The following is a 20,658-nucleotide window of genomic DNA, read 5'->3' as shown; positions in this document are numbered from 1 at the left end:
AAATCCATTTTGAGTGCAGGGAGGTCAGAATCCAACAGCATCAGCAGTCCTTCTTCAACCTCTGAATCTGATTTTTGCTCAAGTCCCTCAATTTCAGCCAGAAAATACCTGAAATCACAGAAAAACACACAAACTCATAGTAAAGTCCAGAAATGTGAATTTAACATAAAAACTAATAAAACATCCCTAAAAGTAACTAGATTCTACTAAAACCATACTAAAAATAATGCCAAAAAGCGTATAAATTATCCGCTCATCAGTATTCCAAGTAGGATCTGGGAAGGGGTGACTGTGATGAGCTTCAAACTCATGAGTGCTGGGCGTAGTGACAGACACAAAAGGATCAATGGATCCTATTCCAACATGAGTGAGAACCGACAGATGATTAGCCGTACGGTGACAGCGCATTTGGACCATTTTCACTGATAGGATGGATGGTAGCCATTGACAACGGTGATCCACCAACATACAGCTTGCCATAGTGACAAACCCCAATTTGAGGGTCTATCTTGTGCTGATTTCAGGGGTTTTATCAATGATTCCACACACTTTCTATATGTAAATACAAGATTTTGCATTCCTTTCCTAGTTTTGCCTCATGAATGAAAACATGCTTATTTTGCACTAAAATAGATACATTTCTAATCTTCTCTTGATGCCATTCGATGCCGTGACTTGTGTGTTAAGTGGTTTCAGGATATAGAGTAGGAATGGACCGAAAGAGAGAAGGAAGCATGAGGATTAAGCTTTGGAAATTTCCGCATGGGCGCGTGCGCGCACCTTGCGCGCCCGCGCGGATAGGGCAACGTGAAGCCAAAGCCAAGAGCCAAGCCACGAGCCGGTTTGAGAAGCGGCTAAGCCAGGATCTTCATGGGCGCGCACGCGTACATCACGCCTCCGCGCACATTACAAGACGTCTCAACGGCGCGTGCGCGTACCTTGCGCGTGCGCGCCGATTTGCGAAAATGAATTTTTAATGAAGTCACGTGACTTAGGCGTGGAGGCAGTTAAGGATCCCACTTTTGGAGAAGCACCTTGGCGGGAAAAGCTTAAGAAGACCAAAGGAGCAAGGGTTAAGGGGACTTTTAGTTCATTTCTTCTAGATCTAGATATTTTTCCTTTTTTTTTTGGCTAAGAGAGAGTTAGTTACACTTTTTGGGAGAAGAAGAGGGAGATTTCAAGCTTCACTAGGGTTCATCCTCATCTAATTTCTGAATTCTCAATGACTTTTTGGTGAGATCCACTACAATTCTCACTCCACTTTGTTCATGTCATAGATTTTCTTCTCCAATTTCAAGTAGTAGATGCAATTGATCAATTCTCATAGATCTAGAATTCAACTTTGTAATTTTGGATTTCATCTCTATTTTGGATCTTCATTGCTACTCTTTGAGACTTGTTGTTAGATCTTTGTGTTGCAATACTTTCAATTTGACTTTTCTTCTCATTTTACTATGACTCTCCTTCTTGCTCATCACATGTTTGATAAAATGACAACACTAGCTATGGAGTAGAATTCTCACACTTGGCATAGGGTTTGGTCTTTGGAAGAAGTTGAATAGTGTATTAATAGTTGATTTGGAATTAGGGATTGCTAGTTGGCTTGGAGTGCACTAAAGCTAGATTCCCATAAGGTGAAGCTAGGACTTGTGACTCAAGTTAATTACTTTCATTTGACCTTCCTCTATACCTAGGGGATAACTAAATGGAGCAAGGCCTAATTGTTGTCAACATTGAATGGACTATAAGGATAGGATTTCCAACGCCAACCCTAAGCCAAGTCTTTTGATAATTGATTGTTTGTTTCTCATTGCTTTGCTAAAACCTTCAAAGAATTCCAACAAAGCTTACTAAATCAATAAGATGCACACTTTGGCAATTCCAAGGGAGAACGACTCGGGAGACTAGTACTCTCGGATATAGATTGTAGATTTGTTTGATGAAGGATTTGCGTCGGTTTAGACTATACTACGATTGATCAATTGATAATTTCTATACCGGCAAAAAATCTATTTGTCAAAATGGCGCCGTTGCCGGGGAACTTGCTTAGTGTGCCATGTTATTGTTTTGGATTAAGTGTGTATATATGTACATAGTTGCACTTCATTGTAAATTGCTCAATTGATTAACTTTTCATCGTTACAATGAATTCCATTTCCCCTTCATTGCCTGACGCGTTCACAACCGAATCTGAGCTTAGCCCCTTTTGATCCGGAAATAGAACGAACTTTGTTTCACATTAGGCAAGCTCGGAGGCGGCTTAGATTTGGAAAGGGTGAAGAGGTTTTCACCACCTCAACCACCTTACTACAAGTGAACATTGAACCGTCACTCAAAGAAGGCATTAATCATACTCCCATCAATCTCACTAACAACTCTTCTTTTGTTTTAGGTACTAATACCATGGATGCTCCAAGGAGAGTTACCATCAAGGAAGCGGGTGCACCGGATTATGTCCTTCAACCCCTTCATGTAACTCACCCCAATTTGAATGCGAATTTTGAATTGAAGACCGCTTTGATCAACCTCCTACCCAAGTTTCATGGGCTTCCCGCACAAGACCCTATTCGACATCTCAAGGACTTCCACCGCATATGCTCAACTACTAGATGGGAAGGGTCCGATGAAGTTGCTATATGGTTGTTTGCTTTCCCTTTCTCTCTTGAGGACAAGGCCAAAGAATGGTTCTACACTCTCTCTAGTGAAGTTACCTCCGATTGGGACCTACTTAGAAGGGGATTCTTGGACAAATTCTTACCCCCGGAAAAGATGGATAGGCTAAGGAAAGAAATGTCTTGTATTGTGCAAGGTGAGACGGAACCACTATATGAGTATTGGGAACGGTTTCGCAAACTACTAGATGCGTGCCCTAATCACATGCTTGACACTCAAGTATTGCTTGGATACATATGTCAAGGGATGCGAGAGCAAGATAGAACCCTCTTGGACACTTCTAGCAATGGTTCTTTGTCCAAATATAAAACCGCGGAGGAGGCATGGCAACTTATTATTGACTTAGCCGAATCCAATCAACATATGAGGCGAAGAGTCAACCGTCCGAGGACCGTAAACGAGGTATCAACTAGTAGTGAAGCCACCGCTTTAACTCAATCCTTGAATGAGATGACATCTGTTTTGAGGCAACTCCAATTGAATCAACAACAACCACAACAACCTCAATCATATCAACAACAACCTCCACCATCTCAACAACACAACCAACAACAATTGGTCCCTCAAAGAGTATGTGGCATTTGCTCTTGCTACTCTCACTACACGGATGAGTGCCCAAACCTTCAAGAAGACAACACTTTGGCGGCCACCCATAATTTCTATGACCGCCCCAATCAAGGGTACTACCAAGGAGGTAATCCTAACCAAGGGCACCCTTATCAAGGAGGAGGCTACAACCAAGGAAGTGGACACAATAATCAAAATTGGAAAGACAATCATCAACAAGGGAATAGGGATAACAACAACAATGGAGGAGGTCAAAGATGGAACAACAACTCGCAAAATTTCTCACAAAACCAACCATACAACTCACAAAATCAACCATACAATCAACAAAACCCACAAAGAAACTACCAAACATATCAACCACCACATCAAAGACCACCACCCAATCAATCACAAGCTCCTCAACTCACATATGCAACCACCCCCTCCAACCAAGACGAAACACTCCGGACCATCATCCAAGGCCAAAAGGAATTACAAAACACACTTGCTTCCGGCCTCACCGGCCTCACCTCTACACTACAAGCTCTTCTTGCACGTATGGACACACCATCGACCCCCATTCCTCAACCCCCAATCCAAAGTGCCATTCCCTCTCAACCTCAACCCAATCCAAAAGGGGGCATCAATGCCATTACCCTTAGATCCGGTACACAACTAAAAGAGAAGGAAGCAAAGGACCCAAGTCCTATCACAACCGCCCAAGGGGAAGAGAGAATAGATATAGAAGAGGTAGTAGAAGAGGAGACACCACAAGCCACAGTTGAAGATGAAGCCCAACCAACAAGGGAGACAACCAAGGCCAAAAGAACCTTGGAAGAAGAAATTGCTCAACCACTTCCATTTCCAACACTTGCAAAGAAAGCAAAAAAGCGCATAGAACTCGACCCCAAAATGGTAGAAATATTCAAGAAAGTTGAGGTAACCATCCCCCTCTTCGATGCTATCCATCAAGTTCCTAGATATGCTAAATTCCTCAAAGATTTACGCATAAACAAGGATAGAATCCTTGAATTGGAAACCATCCCGTTGGGGAGTTCTATTTCCGCTTTGATGAGAACATTACCGGAGAAGTGTGATGACCCGGGCCCTTGTATGGTCACTTGCACCGTCAATGGAGTTCAATTTAGAGATTGCATGTGTGACCTCGGAGCATGTGTTAGCATCATGCCGCTCTCCGTTTATCGGGTATTGAACTTGCCCCCACTAAAAAGGTCGACGGCAAGATTTATCCTAGCGGATAAAAGCATAATAACCGTAGCGGGTGTTGCGGAAGATGTATTGGTGAATATAAAGGGGTTGGTGTTTCCGATTGACTTCTATGTCCTTGAAATGCCGTCAAGCGAAACCGAAAGAGCATCCTCTATCCTACTTGGAAGGCCCTTCTTGAGAACTTCTAGATTTAAGCTTGATGCTTATTCGGGGAACTACTCATTTGAAATTGATGGAAGAATTGTAAGCTTTAGCCTAGAGGATGCAATGAAGCATCCACCGGAGAACCATTCTCTATTTCGGTGTGACCCAATCGATAACATAGTAGCCGAAGTGCATCTTGCAAGATTAGATGAGAAGTATATGGTCAAAGAGGCAAATGAAGAGTCATGCGAACTAAATACCACACATCATACAAGCCATCCGGAAACTCAAACTTCAAGGAATGACAAGAAGATGGAACTGAAGCCACTACCACCTCACTTAAGATATTCATACCTTGATGAAGCCCAAAAGCTACCCGTGATAATTGCACAAGAGTTAACTCCTCAACAAGAAGAAAAATTGCTGAATGTATTGAGGAAAAACAAAAGGGCAATTGGGTGGAGTTTGGCGGATCTAGTGGGAATAAGCCCCCAAGTATGCGAGCACCGCATATTTCTTGAAGAAGGAGCAAGACCGGTCCGACAACCTCAAAGGAGACTCAACCCAACTATTCTTGAGGTGGTAAAGAAAGAAGTCACTAAACTACTTGAGGCGGACATCATCTATCCTATCTCGGATAGTGAATGGGTAAGCCCGGTCCAAGTAGTGCCAAAGAAGTCCGGAGTGACAACAATCAAAAACGAAAGTGGTGAACTTATAGCAACAAGAGTGCAGAATTCTTGGAGAGTATGCATAGACTACCGAAGATTGAATGCGGCCACAAGAAAAGACCATTTTCCACTACTATTTATCGATCAAATGCTTGATCGGTTAGCCGGTAAATCATACTATTGTTTTCTTGATGGCTACTCCGGATACTTCCAAATCCATATTGCCCTAGAAGACCAAGAAAAAACCACATTTACTTGCCCCTTTGGAACGTATGCTTACAAGCGTATGCCATTTGGCCTATGCAATGCACCGACAACGTTCCAAAGATGCATGATGAGCCTATTTGCGGACTTTCTAGAGCAATCAATGGAAGTTTTCATGGATGATTTTAGCGTGTATGGTGAGTCATTTGAGCATTGCTTAGGTAACCTTGAAAAAGTCTTAGAAAGATGCACCAAAACAAACCTTGTCTTAAATTTTGAAAAATGTCATTTCATGGTCAAACAAGGTATTGTTTTGGGACACATAATATCAAAGGAAGGCATCTCCGTAGATCCGGCAAAGATAAATGTCATATCTAGTTTACCTTACCCCTCCTCCGAGAGGGAAGTCCGTTCTTTTCTTGGACATGCAGGATTCTACCGGAGATTCATCAAGGACTTTAGCAAGGTGGCCCTACCTCTTTCTCGATTACTACAAAAAGACACCGAATTTGAGATGAGCAAGGAATGTATGGAAGCATATGACAAACTCAAGGTAGCATTGACACAAGCCCCTATTGTACGAGGACCCAATTGGACTCAACCCTTTGAAATCATGTGTGATGCTTCGAATTATGCGATAGGAGCCGCGTTAGCACAACGCGAAGGTAAGATTCCCTATGTCATAGCTTATGCTTCCAAAACATTAGACGGAGCCCAATCCAACTACACCACTACCGAAAAGGAACTTCTAGCTATTGTTTTTGCTTTGGACAAGTTCCGAGCCTATCTTCTTGGTTCCAAGGTAGTAGTGTACTCGGATCACGCGGCACTAAAGTACTTGTTGGCAAAAAAGGAATCCAAACCGAGATTAATTCGTTGGGTGCTCTTATTACAAGAATTTGACTTGGAAATCAAAGATAGGAGCGGTGCCCAAAACCTAGTGGCGGACCATTTAAGTGGCCTCGAACACACAAAAGGCGACACCACTCCTATCAATGATTCCTTTCCTTTAGATGCTTTGCATGCAATCTCAGAAGTGGTTCCTTGGTATGCCCCAATAGCAAACTATTTGGTTTCACGCACTTTCCCTCCCAATCTCAACAAACACCAAAAGGATAAGCTGAAAAGCGAATCCAAATACTATATTTGGGATGATCCCTATTTGTGGAGGTGTGGAGCGGACCAAATAGTGCGACGGTGCATACCTCAAACCGAATTCCAAGCAATCTTGGACGCTTGCCATGCTTCCGAAGGAGGTGGTCACTATGGGCCCCAAAGAACGGCAAGAAAAATCCTTGATTGCGGATTTTGGTGGCCAACTCTTCTGAAAGATGCTTCTCTCTATTGCAAATCTTGTCCCCAATGTATTAGGTTTGGAGATATTTCCAAGAAGGACGAAATTCCCCAACAAAATATGCTTTTTTGCGAAATCTTTGACGTATGGGGAATCGACTTCATGGGACCATTTCCAAACTCCAATGGTTTTCTCTACATCTTGTTAGCCGTCGATTATGTGTCAAAATGGGTTGAGGCAATCCCCACCCGAACGGATGACGCTAATGTTGTGTATTCTTTTGTGAGGAACAACATCATTTGTCGCTTTGGCGCCCCAAGAGCAATCATAAGTGACCAAGGATCCCACTTTTGCAACAAAAGAATAGACGGCCTCATGAGAAAATATGGCATCATTCACAAAGTTGCCACGGCTTACCACCCTCAGACAAACGGCCAAGCCGAAGTCTCTAACCGGGAAATCAAGCATGTGTTGGAAAGGATTGTAAGGCCGAATAGGAAAGATTGGAGCATCAAACTCCCCGATGCACTATGGGCCTATCGAACGGCTTACAAGACACCCATTGGCATGAGCCCCTTCCGGCTTGTATATGGCAAAGCATGTCACCTACTGGTAGAGATTGAACATAAAGCTTACTGGGCCGTAAAGGAGTGTAATATGAGCTTGGGTGGGGCCGGAGTAGAAAGAAAGCTTCAATTGGCTGAATTAGAATGTATGAGATTGGAAGCTTATGACAACTCTCGACTCTATAAGGAAAAGTTGAAAGCCATCCATGACAAGAACATTAGGAGAAGAGAATTCCAACCCGGTGACCTAGTCCTTCTCTACAATTCAAGGTTGAGATTACTACCCGGAAAGCTTAGATCAAGGTGGGATGGGCCCTACCAAGTGGAGAAAGTAGAACCTTATGGGGTCTACCACTTGCGCCACCCATCAAGCCCGGACATCTTCAAGGTAAACGGGCACCGTCTCAAGTTGTATCATGGTGAGCAAAGAAAGAACGCCAAGGAATTTGAAGTGTTCCTCTTGAGGGATGCAACTCTTGAATAAACACTATAAGCTGCTGAAAGTCCAACTTAAGGACATTAAACAAAAGTGCTAGGTGGGAGACACCCCACCATGGTAAGATCTTCCTTTGAGACTTGTACATAGACACTTGACTTCATGTTTGTTAGCTAGATTTTAATGACAACTCCCCTTCATTTGTTGACTTCATTTGCTATAGTGCTTAAGTGGCTGTACGGAAAGGGGGGTTTGAAATGTTAAAAATGGTGTAACCACTTGCAAATTTAAAAAAAAACCCCACTCCTCTGCGCGTGCGCGCACATGGCGCGTCCGCGCACATGAGCAAAATCCGCCAATCGACGCGCAAGCGCATGGCGCGCGTCCGCGCCGATTGCTTTGCTGCCCCCCTAGTACATTCTACAGAGAGTTAAGCCTCTCTCATGCTTACACTAAGCCACCAGCCCAACACCATTGCCGCGTGCGCGCACCTGGCGCGCACGCGTCCATCCAAAGCAAGCGCGGAATGCGCGCGCGTGCCACAGCCGCGCACGCGCCCTTTCACTCTGCACTCCTCTCTGGGCCATTTCACAGAGAGTTGAGCCCCCTCCAGGCCCCTCTCATGCCTGGGGCACAACCACGAGGACGCGCGCGCGCACAGTGCGCGCGCGCGCCAAAGCACGCTGCAGCCATCTCTGGTACTTCTCCCAGAGAGTTAAGCCACCCCTATGCCTCCCCTGTGCCCCCAGCCCAAGCGTATGGGCGCGCACGCGACCTGCGCGCGCGCGCGCCCCTAGCCCACCTCGCTCCCTGCGCGAGCGCGCACCGCGCGCGCACGCGCCGGTGATCGACGCAAAAAAAAAAATAAAAGGGACACACTCACTCCTTCATTCTCATTCCACCTCTCTTCTTCTTCCACATCCTTCTCCATCTCACAAGGTATTATACTAAGCTCCCTCTTAGTCCATTAATCTCTTGTAGTTCTTACTCATTTAGTTGCACCATCATTTAGGTAGGCTTCCTTCTTCTTTTATTTCTCTCTTCCTCCCCTCTCTAGTTACTTCCTTCTTTCTTCTTTGTTCTTCATAAGCACTTAGGTCTCAACCTCACTTACATGAATAGATGAATGGTGTTGCTTAATTTTCTTGCAATCAATATGCACTATAATCATTAATAATGGATTGTGGAAAGTTACATTGTTCTCATTTTCACACAATCACATACTACTTGAAGGATGCACACCAAGTGTTCGATGAAAGGCATACCTGAATTTTGGACTCATTGTGACTACCTTGCCTCTCACCAATCACTTTTGAGTGCATCCCCACTTTCCACAAACCATTCTTTCCATTTTCCTGGCTTGCCTCCCATTTATGATCCCTAAGGGTGTATGCTTCTCATGCTTCTTCCTTGCATGCTTAAACTACCCTTGCACCACATGGAAATTATTTGCCTTGCGCTTCACACATTATCCTAGTTACATGTTGCAGCTGTCATGTAACTAAGATACCCATATTCTATGGCTTAACTTTTCATTACATAGAACTCATTGGGTTTGATATTTTCCTTTCTTGCTTCTACAGGATGGTCATCAAAAAGGACAACGGGAAAGGCCCCAAGAAGCCGGCCTCCAATAAAGCGCGCCAAGAACTAACGGCCAAGCCCCTCCTGAAGAAGACTAAGGGCCCCGTTGACGTTCTAGAGAAGGACAACCCTCCTAAGGATTCAAACAAGTTTCCCAACCGTTACTGCGAACTTGTTTACTCCAGAATGATTGAAAGGAATTACCATCCGGAACCCCTCTTAGTCTTACCGGCTCACCTCAGTCCGATTGTGATGCCACATATTGACCGGAGGCATTGGAAATTCCTCTTGAGGCAATCAACGGAGGCCAATCTCTCATGGGTGGTGGAATTCTACTCCAACTTCCACTCACCTCATCTCACATCAATATTTGTGCGCCGAAAACAAGTGTCGGTCACAGTGGAAGCCATCTGAGAAGTCCTTGGGATTGCACCGTCAACGGACGCATATGACGCCTACCAAGAAGTCTTGGCTACATGCGTTGACCGCGCATTCGATTGGAGCGCGATCCTCCGCGTCATTGCTTTACCCGACGCATATTGGATTCGGGGAACCATAAAGCGAAGACCCAAGGGTTTAGATGTCCGCCACCTCACTCAAGAAGCTACGACATGGGCCCAAATTCTAGCTCACTACGTGCTCCCAAGCACACATGGGTCATCCATCACCGCCGAGCTTGCCTTATTGATATGGTGCATCTTGACCGAGAAACCGATCGATGTTCCGCATGCCATCCGCCAATCCATGGGGCGCATTCATGCCAAGGGAAATCTACCATTCCCCGCTTTAGTGACGGCATTAGTTGCGAAAGCCGGCGTCAACCGGGAGACTAAAGATAGGCAAACCTCAATACCGGTCGAGGGTGATATCATTCCGACCAAGAGATGCCTCAAGCCCCCGGAAGTCACCATGGACATTGCACTGCCCACACCAACTGGCCACGCCACCACTTCATCTACATCACAAAAATCAGCCGCCCAACGCCTTGAAGACCTTCACAACAAATTAGACCGCTATGAGAGGCGTAACCAACGCCGCTATGCTCATGTGAAGAGGCTTCTAAGCGTAATCACCCCACCTATGGAAGAACCCGATATCTCCACCTCCACTGCAACTTCAAGCGAAGATAGCAATGGCATTGGAGATGTGGCACACTCGGCCGAGTGCGCCTAACCTCTAGCACGGAGGACCGTGCTAAGTTTTAAGTGTGGGGAGGTCGGCCGACCGATCTCCATAGGTAACATCTGAATAAATCTGAATAAATTAGAATAGGTTGCATGATTAGGTTTTAGTTGGCATAAGTCTGCTTGGTTGGAACAATGAAATTCTCTCTTGGGAAAACCAACATTTTGGGGCAACCAGGGCATTGCAAATTTTACATGCTTTGATGCAAAAGTTGCATGAAGAATTATATTTTGGAACATGGTTTTGAGCTAAGAACACAAGCTTGTGAGATTTGAGCCTAATGGTGTGGTTACATCTTATAACCACTTATTTTTCCTTCTTGTGTGCATTATTCTCTCTCTATGATTGTGATCTTTGATTTGTTTGATTCTTTATGTCCATTATTTGGTGTATTCATGAATTTATATGATTGAGGCCATCATTCCATTAGCTCACTCACCCAAACGGCCGTACCTTCTATCCTCCGTTGTTAGCCAAACTTGAGCCTACGATTAACCCACTTTGTTCTTAATTTAGCACATTACAAGCCTTAAAGCGGAAAACAATAAAAGTCCTTATTTGGATCTTTGATTAGCTTAGGCTAGTGTGTGTGAGTATCATTCAAGTGTGGGAACCTTGGGGCATTGGGCGAATAGAAGGGTATTTTGTATTATTATTGAAACATATTGGGAATTGGGTACATATTCATGAATTGATCGAATGTAAAATCTTATGCATTGACGCTCTTGTATATAGAAAAAAAAAATAATAAGAAAAACAAAAAGAACAAAAGAAAAAAAAAGAAAGAAAACAATATGGAAAAGAAAAGAAAAAAAAAATATAGAAAAAAAAAAGAAAGAAAGAAAAGAGAAAAAGAAAAGGGGACAAAATGCCCCAAAGTGCAGCTCAAGAGGAATCAATGCATAAATATTGTGAAACGAAAAGAAAAATGCATGAGTATGTGGAAAAGTGAGGAATGGGTAGTTAGGTTAGTACCTAATTGTATAGGTCATTACATAGGTTAGGTGGGAAAGTTTAAGTTAATCAAAGATTCAAATCCTAAGTCCACTAGCCATATATGACCCTACCTTGACCCTAACCCCATTACAACCTAAGGAAAAGACCCCATGATAAGTGTATGCATGCATTGAATAATTGTTGATTGTTAGATGAAAAACAAATCTTGGAAAGCATGATTAGGGGAGAATTGAGAGAATAAACCCCAAACACCGAGTGATTAGAGTGCAAACACTTCCGGTGAGGGTTCGAAGCTCAATCCTTTGATTCCTGGCTCACGCAAGCATTCCTCATGCAAGGTTGCACATATTGCATTTGATACTTAGAAAGTGGCAAGTCCCATGCTTTGACCACCATCGTGCCCCATATGCTCGCATATGTCCTAAGAAGGCTAATTTGTTCCCAACCAAGTGGATAGTAGCACTAGTCGTAGTTGCATGCATATAAGTAGGTTGCACTTCATGAGTCCTATACTTTTGTGATCCCTCGGTCTTCCGTGCTTCTTTGCATTTCTCTAAGCATGAGGACATGCTAGAATCTAAGTGTGGGGAGGTTGACAAACCCCAATTTGAGGGTCTATCTTGTGCTGATTTCAGGGGTTTTATCAATGATTCCACACACTTTCTATATGTAAATACAAGATTTTGCATTCCTTTCCTAGTTTTGCCTCATGAATGAAAACATGCTTATTTTGCACTAAAATAGATACATTTCTAATCTTCTCTTGATGCCGTTCGATGCCGTGACTTGTGTGTTAAGTGGTTTCAGGATATAGAGTAGGAATGGACCGAAAGAGAGAAGGAAGCATGAGGATTAAGCTTTGGAAATTTCCGCATGGGCGCGTGCGCGCACCTTGCGCGCCCGCGCGGATAGGGCAACGTGAAGCCAAAGCCAAGAGCCAAGCCACGAGCCGGTTTGAGAAGCGGCTAAGCCAGGATCTTCATGGGCACGCACGCGTACATCACGCCTCCGCGCACATTACAAGACGTCTCAACGGCGCGTGCGCGTACCTTGCGCGTGCGCGCCGATTTGCGAAAATGAATTTTTAATGAAGTCACGTGACTTAGGCGTGGAGGCAGTTAAGGATCCCACTTTTGGAGAAGCACCTTGGCGGGAAAAGCTTAAGAAGACCAAAGGAGCAAGGGTTAAGGGGACTTTTAGTTCATTTCTTCTAGATCTAGATATTTTTCCTTTTTTTTTTGGCTAAGAGAGAGTTAGTTACACTTTTTGGGAGAAGAAGAGGGAGATTTCAAGCTTCACTAGGGTTCATCCTCATCTAATTTCTGAATTCTCAATGACTTTTTGGTGAGATCCACTACAATTCTCACTCCACTTTGTTCATGTCATAGATTTTCTTCTCCAATTTCAAGTAGTAGATGCAATTGATCAATTCTCATAGATCTAGAATTCAACTTTGTAATTTTGGATTTCATCTCTATTTTGGATCTTCATTGCTACTCTTTGAGACTTGTTGTTAGATCTTTGTGTTGCAATACTTTCAATTTGACTTTTCTTCTCATTTTACTATGACTCTCCTTCTTGCTCATCACATGTTTGATAAAATGACAACACTAGCTATGGAGTAGAATTCTCACACTTGGCATAGGGTTTGGTCTTTGGAAGAAGTTGAATAGTGTATTAATAGTTGATTTGGAATTAGGGATTGCTAGTTGGCTTGGAGTGCACTAAAGCTAGATTCCCATAAGGTGAAGCTAGGACTTGTGACTCAAGTTAATTACTTTCATTTGACCTTCCTCTATACCTAGGGGATAACTAAATGGAGCAAGGCCTAATTGTTGTCAACATTGAATGGACTATAAGGATAGGATTTCCAACGCCAACCCTAAGCCAAGTCTTTTGATAATTGATTGTTTGTTTCTCATTGCTTTGCTAAAACCTTCAAAGAATTCCAACAAAGCTTACTAAATCAATAAGATGCACACTTTGGCAATTCCAAGGGAGAACGACTCGGGAGACTAGTACTCTCGGATATAGATTGTAGATTTGTTTGATGAAGGATTTGCGTCGGTTTAGACTATACTACGATTGATCAATTGATAATTTCTATACCGGCAAAAAATCTATTTGTCACATAGAAGGAGCCTTGCGTTCATAAAGAAGAAGACAGTAGGAAAGCAGAGATTCAAAAGATAGAGCATCTCCAAAACCTCAACCTGTTCTCCATTACTGCATAACAAGTATTTATTTCATGTTCTTTTACTTTTTACAATCAAATCTGAGAATTATTGATATCCTGACTAAGAGTTACAAGATAACCATAGCTTGCTTCAAGCCGACAATCTCCGTGGGATCGACCCTTACTCACGTAAGGTATTACTTGGACGACCTAGTGCACTTGCTGGTTAGTTGTGCGGAGTTGCAAAAGTGTGATTGTAATTTCGAACACCAGTGCCTCCTAAGTCGCACACAGTACTTAGGGTTAGCCACAGTAACACACATCAAAACAATGGAGTCCAGCCAATCAGACATGCCATCCGGGATCTTAGTAGCCATTTCAACGATATTTTTGCGGGAAGACATATGTCAACTATTCCTACAGTAAGAAAAAGAAAAATGGGGTTACTACCAAACAACTCAGGCAAATAAGGAAACAACTCGGACAATAACATATGAACATCAAGAGTCAGATACGGCAGTAAAAGGAAAACCCCAGGACTCACACTAAAGTCCAGGGGCACCCTTTGGAGGAAATAACAAGGCAAAGAACCTGGAAAGTGGGAAATCGACACTCTATGCCCTAACATCTCTCAACAAGAAAACACAGTTCTTCTCTAGTAACATCACTCCACACAAGCAGCAAGAAAACCATCATCATCAACGAAAATCATTAAAACTACAATCTTTCTTTACCAACAGTTCAAACAAAAGTAATGAGCCCAGAGACGAGAACATGCAAGGATGAAAGAAATAGGAACAGCGACAATAAAACCCTAAACTACCAGGCACACATCATAGTAAAAGAGTGCAGGGATCACCACAAAGATGTAAGCTTTTTCAGAAAATCGCGAAAACAAAACTTCGAAAGAAAAGACACAATCTTTTTTCAAAAAGGGTCAAGATTCTCAGAGACAAAATCAGTAAAAATCACATGCAACAGTGAAGAACATACAAGAAGGCGACTAACGAAAACATAAACGGGAAAGAAAATACCAACATGTGGAGGATAAAGAAGCAAGCGCGAGGGAAGGATCAAGAAGATGTGTTCGACCAAATCTGCGCCAACAAAATGCTCTCGAGCAAAGGAGATGGAAAGCTGGGGGACGTGGGAGCAAAACGCCTTGCAAATGTTGAGCAAAGAAAGACGAAGAGGAATTAGAGAAAGAAACTGTAAAATGACACTTTGAAAATTTCAAAAACGAAGAAGCAAAGAGGGAAAAAAGAAATGGTGAAGGGATATTTATGAGCTTTTAAACCCTCGCACGTTTCCAAGAAAAGTAAAATGCGCACCACAACTAAAGGGGAAAAAAAGAAAAAATGCTCCGCATTCAAGTCCCAACAGGAGTCATACTGGAGATCGACACAAAGGCGAAATGCTCGAGCTCGATTTCCTCAAAAGGATTGAAGTCTTAAGCGACCTTAAGGGAAAAGTGGAGCTCAAGCAGGGGCACTGTTCATACCCTGGGTCAAGCTATGCGACCCAGGCTGAGTGAAGACAAAGCGACCGACCTCCTCAGGACAGGTCACCCGACTTTTCTTTAATGAATTCGGGCAAATCGCCATAAGAAGCCCAAGCAGGCCCAAACGAAGGGACACAGCCCAATCTAAAGGCAGCTAAAGCCTAGAAAGATAAAGGCGGTCCCCCTTAAAGATAAGATGGCTTCACTCAAAGATAAGATAAGATAACTAACTTATCTTATCTAGAAAGGTTAGCCCACACTATTATAAATACACTGGAGCACCCAAGTATAACGGATACTCTGATTATACATAAAATATCTGCTTAAAGCCCATGCTAACTTAAGCATCGGAGTCTCTTGCAAGTACCATGGTGTGGGAAATCGTGATTCATACTTTTCACAACTCCGCACAACTAACCATCAAGTGCACTGTGTCGTCCAAGTAATAAACCTTACGTGAGTAAGGGTCGATCCCACGGAGATTGTCGGCTTGAAGCAAGCTATGGTCATCTTGTAAATCTCAGTTAGGCAGATTCAAATGGTTATGAGGTTTTGATAATTAAAATATAAATAAAACATAAAATAAAATAAAGTTACTTATGTAATTAATTGGTGGGAATTTCAGATAAGCGTCTGGAGATGCTTTGTCGCTTCTGAACCTCTGCTTTCCTACTGCCTCCTTCCAACCATGCATGCTCCCTTCCATGGCAAGTTGTAAGATCCTCTCAGTGAAAATGGTCCTCTACGGTTTTTGCACAGCTAATCAACTGTCAGATTTCTCGTCTCGGATGAAAAATACCAGGCACAGCTACCGCATGCCTAATCATCTGTCGGTTCCCACTAGCGTCGGAATAGAATCCATTTATCCTTTTGCACACTGTCACTACGCCCAACATTCGCAGGTTTGAAGCTCGTCACAGTCATCCCTTCCTGGATCCTACTTGGAATACCACAGACAAGGTCTAGACTTTCCGGATCCCAGGAATGCTGCCAATGATTCTAGCCTATACCATGAAGATACTAATCTCACAGACTCAATCCGTGTATTAGATATCCAAGAGAATATACTCCGGCTGTCGTCCAATGACTACGTTGAACATTATGTAGACCGCTTTGTGGTTGTCAAGCACGCGGATCTTGGCTAAGCGAGTAATGAAGATTGGGTGATTGTCACGGGTCACCCCTTCATGCTGACTTAACTGAATTAAGTATGAGAGTACATCTTGGAGAAGAAGTAGTCGTGAATTGAAAGAAAAACAATAGTACTTACATTAATTCCTGAAGAACAGCAGAGCTCCACACCTTAATCTGTGGGGTGTAGAAACTCCACCGTTGAAAATACATAAGTTAAAAAGGTCTAGGCATGGCCGTGAGGCCAGCCTCCTTGATGCCAGGTTATTTCGGCCAGTTTCACTGACCTTTTCTTTACTGTTTTATGGTAGTTTCATGCATTTTCTTAGGAAATAAGCAAGTTTTGGATAGAATTTCACTTACATCTTGATTCAAGCAAATATTGTGAATTTTATATGATTTCATGAGAATTATGCATGAATTTAATGACAAATTGGATGATGCATGACTCATAACTTGGATTAGAGTTTTGATGCACTTTATTTGCTTGATTTCAGGACAAAGGAAGCAAGGAAAAGCCACGTTAGTAGCCACGTTAGTCTAACTAACGTGACCACTAATGTGGAATGGGAGCTAGATTGCAACGTTAATGAGAAAAGTGATCGCCAATAACGTCTTCGAAGCCATCATAGCCCACGTTAATTACCACGTTAACTACATTAATGTGGTAGTTAACGTGGAGGAAAAGGAAGCTCCAAGCGTTAGTGGTAAAAGTGAGTGCCACTAACGCTCCAAAAGGGCAATTGGCCACGTTAAGAGTCACGTTAACTCAGTTAACGTGAACTCTAACATGGAAGAGGAAGATAATGCCAACGTTAGTGACACTCACCTTTATCACTAACGTTGGACTATGTCCATATTGGATACGTTAAGAAAAACGTTAACTTAGTTAACGTGAACTCTAACGTGGAAGGAGCAAGGAATCGCCAACGTTAGTGACACTCACCTTTGTCACTAACGTTGGACTAAGCCACTATGAGCCACGTTAGTTACCACGTTAATTACATTAACATGGAAGCTAACGTGGAGGAAAGGGATGATGAGCCAACGTTAGTGACACTCACCTTTGTCACTAACGTTGGAGATGGCAATCAACACCATGTTAGTGGTCACGTTAATGTAATTAACGTGAGGCACTAACGTGGGAAAGGGGCGTTTTGGAGCGTTAGTGAAAAAGGTAGGTGTCACTAACGCTCTCGAAGATTTGGCAAGCCTACGTTAAAGGTCACTTAACTATACTAACGTGAACTCTAACGTAGGGAGAAAGGGGTACTCTCAACATTATTGGAAAAAGTAAACCCCAGTAACGTTTGCGAAAGGCCAAGAAGCAACGTTAGTGGTCACGTTAGTGCCACTAACGTTGAAGTTAACATGGACCATTTTGGGTTAGGAACATTAGTGAAAAAGGTGATTGTCACTAACGTTCTCGACCCCACATTTTCACTTAACGTTAACACCACTAACGCCCTAAGCTAAAGTCCATGCCTACTGTACACTTTCTCTGCAAGTGAAGCTGAGCCCACTAAAGATGATAACTGCTTCAACTCAAGATCCAAAGGCCCATATCCAAGACTTGAAGAGCCAACTAGAAGATTAGAAGAGTAGTATAAATAGGAGTAGTTTTGAACTAGAGAGGAACCTTTTGGGGATTGAGGGGAGAATTACTCTCTGTATAATTTTACTTTCTCTGCAACTTCTAATTTTAATTTGAGAATGTATTCTCCATCTTTGTTTCCATTCCCAGAGCCATGAACAACTAAACCCTTTCATTGGGTTAGGGAGCTCTGTTGTAATTTGATGGATCAATAATAGTTTTCATTATTCTTCTTCTTTCTTTTCTCTTGATTTTACTAGAAAGCTTTCAATCTTCATCCAATTGGGTAGTTGTCTTGGAAAAGAAGCTATTCATACTTGGATCTCTTCGGAACCTTGGAAGAGGATTGAAGGGATCATGCTAGAAATGCTTTCTCATGTTGGACCAAATTGGGGGTTGGGCAGATATAGTGACATATAATTCTCCCAATACTTTGATTTGGAAATACATGTGGTACAATCAGTGACCATACTTCATCTCTTCTCATGAGCAATTAGACCAAGGAATTGGCTATTGATCAAGATTTGAGAGATTGAATTACCAAGGAATTGGAATTCAATCACTTAAGATTGCCAAGGAGATCAATGAATGCATTGATTGAGGAAGAGATGAAAATGAACTTGATCCGAAGAATGCAACATCTCCTAAACCCAATGAATCCCCCATTTCTAATCTTACCCGTTCTCTTTACTTTCTTCCATTTACTTTAATGCTAAATTCCCCATCCCCCATCTCTCCACCATCCCATCTCAGCTACCTAAGGTTTTCACCATCAACAAAGTTCTCTCCCTAGAACATGTAGAGATCCTTGATGAAGCCAATGAATATAAGTTTACTGTAAGAGGGGAAGATCTGAAGCATTACCAACCACCCTGACAAAGGGCAGAATGTCAAGCTAGTGACGCTAAAGAAGCGCTTCATGGGATGCAACCCATGCTTTATATGCTTTTAAAGTAATTAATAATGTAAGGTTCATGAATTCCAAATCAACTTTGACATATCCTTGAATGAATCCTTTTATGCAACATATAGTAGAGAACAAGTTTGGTGTTCAAGGCACACTAAGAGAACATGAATGCAACTCATAGCATGTCACTCTTAGCACCTTGAACAATCCTTTTTACACCACATGACCACAAACTAAGTTTGGTGTCACCAATGTTGCATATATGGGCAATTAATTAGTCAGTTGGTTTGCATTCATGAATAGCACTTAGTTAGTTAAAAACAAAAACAAACAAAAAAATTTTTTTTTGTTTTTCTTCTTTTTGAAAAGTAGTTATCCCACTTTTCCAATATTTGCCGCCAACTTTCAATCTTATTAATTTTGTTCTTTTATCCTGTAGGAGAAATGAGAGGAGGATTGGAAAGAATTGATTGGACAATTGAAGAAGGAGGATTCGGCCACCACAAAAGGAGAGTACTATACACGTGTTTTCAAGGGGGATGCATTGGAAAATGTTGCCATGCAACATTGGAAGAGTGACACACTTGGAAATCGAACCAACCCCCCTTTCATAAAGTTGATGATCCTTGTGCTCATCCTATGCTGAACTCCATCCGTTCATCACACAACCACTCCATCAATCCACACCTTTCATTCACTCACCATCTCCCTATATAAAGTGGTTCTTATTCCATACCCCTTCCACATCCCAAATTCTCATTCTTTGTACTTCTAACTCTCGGAACCCAATACCTCTTACCCTATCAAAAACACTCTCCCTCACTCCCTTAACTATATCTTATCCTAACCCGGCCGAATTTCATCATCTATCCACACCCTTCAACACCTTCACATATCAAAAAGTCACTTATGGCATCATCAAGCTCTAAGAGAAGGAAAGAGAAGGAGCCTATGGAGCAATGCCCTTTCGATGAGAAGAAATTCAGAACCTTTCACCATGCATTGCAATATGGGTGGATGGTTGATAAGGAGATCATATATGAGCTAGGCTTTCAAGTCAGAAAAACTGAGTGCCCTGAAATCACAGAGAAGGTGGAAAAGAGGAGATGGGAGCTCCTTACTAATCCAGTCATAAAAGTAAATGTAACTCTTGTAAGAGAGTTTTATGCAAATGCAGTCAGGTATGATAAGGCAGATGATTCCTACATAAGCTTCGTGAGAGGGGTAATCGTGGACTTCAGCCCCATGAGCATCATGAGGGCGTTAAAGCTACAAGCCATACCATTTGCAGAAGAAAGCTATCACTCCAGAATAGATGGCAGCCCCAATCATGACCAAATTGTACAAGATATTTGGGTGCAAGGAGCTGATTGGGTACGAGATCCTCAGGGGAAACCCAAGTTCATCAAGAGAGGGGACCTCACCCCTGAAGCAAAGGGGTGGTTTAAAATTGTGAGGAGATCCATCCTTCCTACCGGGAATAACTCAGAGGTGAATCTTAAGAGAGCAACAATGGTGCAATGTATACTTAAAGGGGGAGAGATCAAGGTCCATGAACTGATTGCCCAAGGAATTAGGAAGATGGCTGAAAAGAGCGATTCTGGAGGAAGGATAGGCTACCCCAGCACTATTTTTCGTCTGTGTGACAGGGCTGGGGTGGTGTTCGAGGATGAGGACTCCGAGTGGATAAAAGTGGGCATCCCAATTACTGTTCGACGGATGCATGCTGTTGCATCTCCCTTACCTCAACGAAAGCCAAGAAAGAGGCCAGCCCATCAAGTAGTAGAAGGACAAAACTTAGAGGAGCAAGCCCCTTTAGACATGCACCAACTACAGGAAACCATTGATGGCTTATC

Source organism: Arachis ipaensis, chromosome B2 (genome assembly GCF_059453495.1).
Source record: "Arachis ipaensis isolate K30076 ecotype BB chromosome B2, ASM5945349v1, whole genome shotgun sequence".
Classification (NCBI taxonomy): Eukaryota; Viridiplantae; Streptophyta; class Magnoliopsida; order Fabales; family Fabaceae; genus Arachis; species Arachis ipaensis.
The sequence above is the reverse complement of the archived record's forward strand: the minus strand, read 5'-3'. Positions refer to the sequence as shown.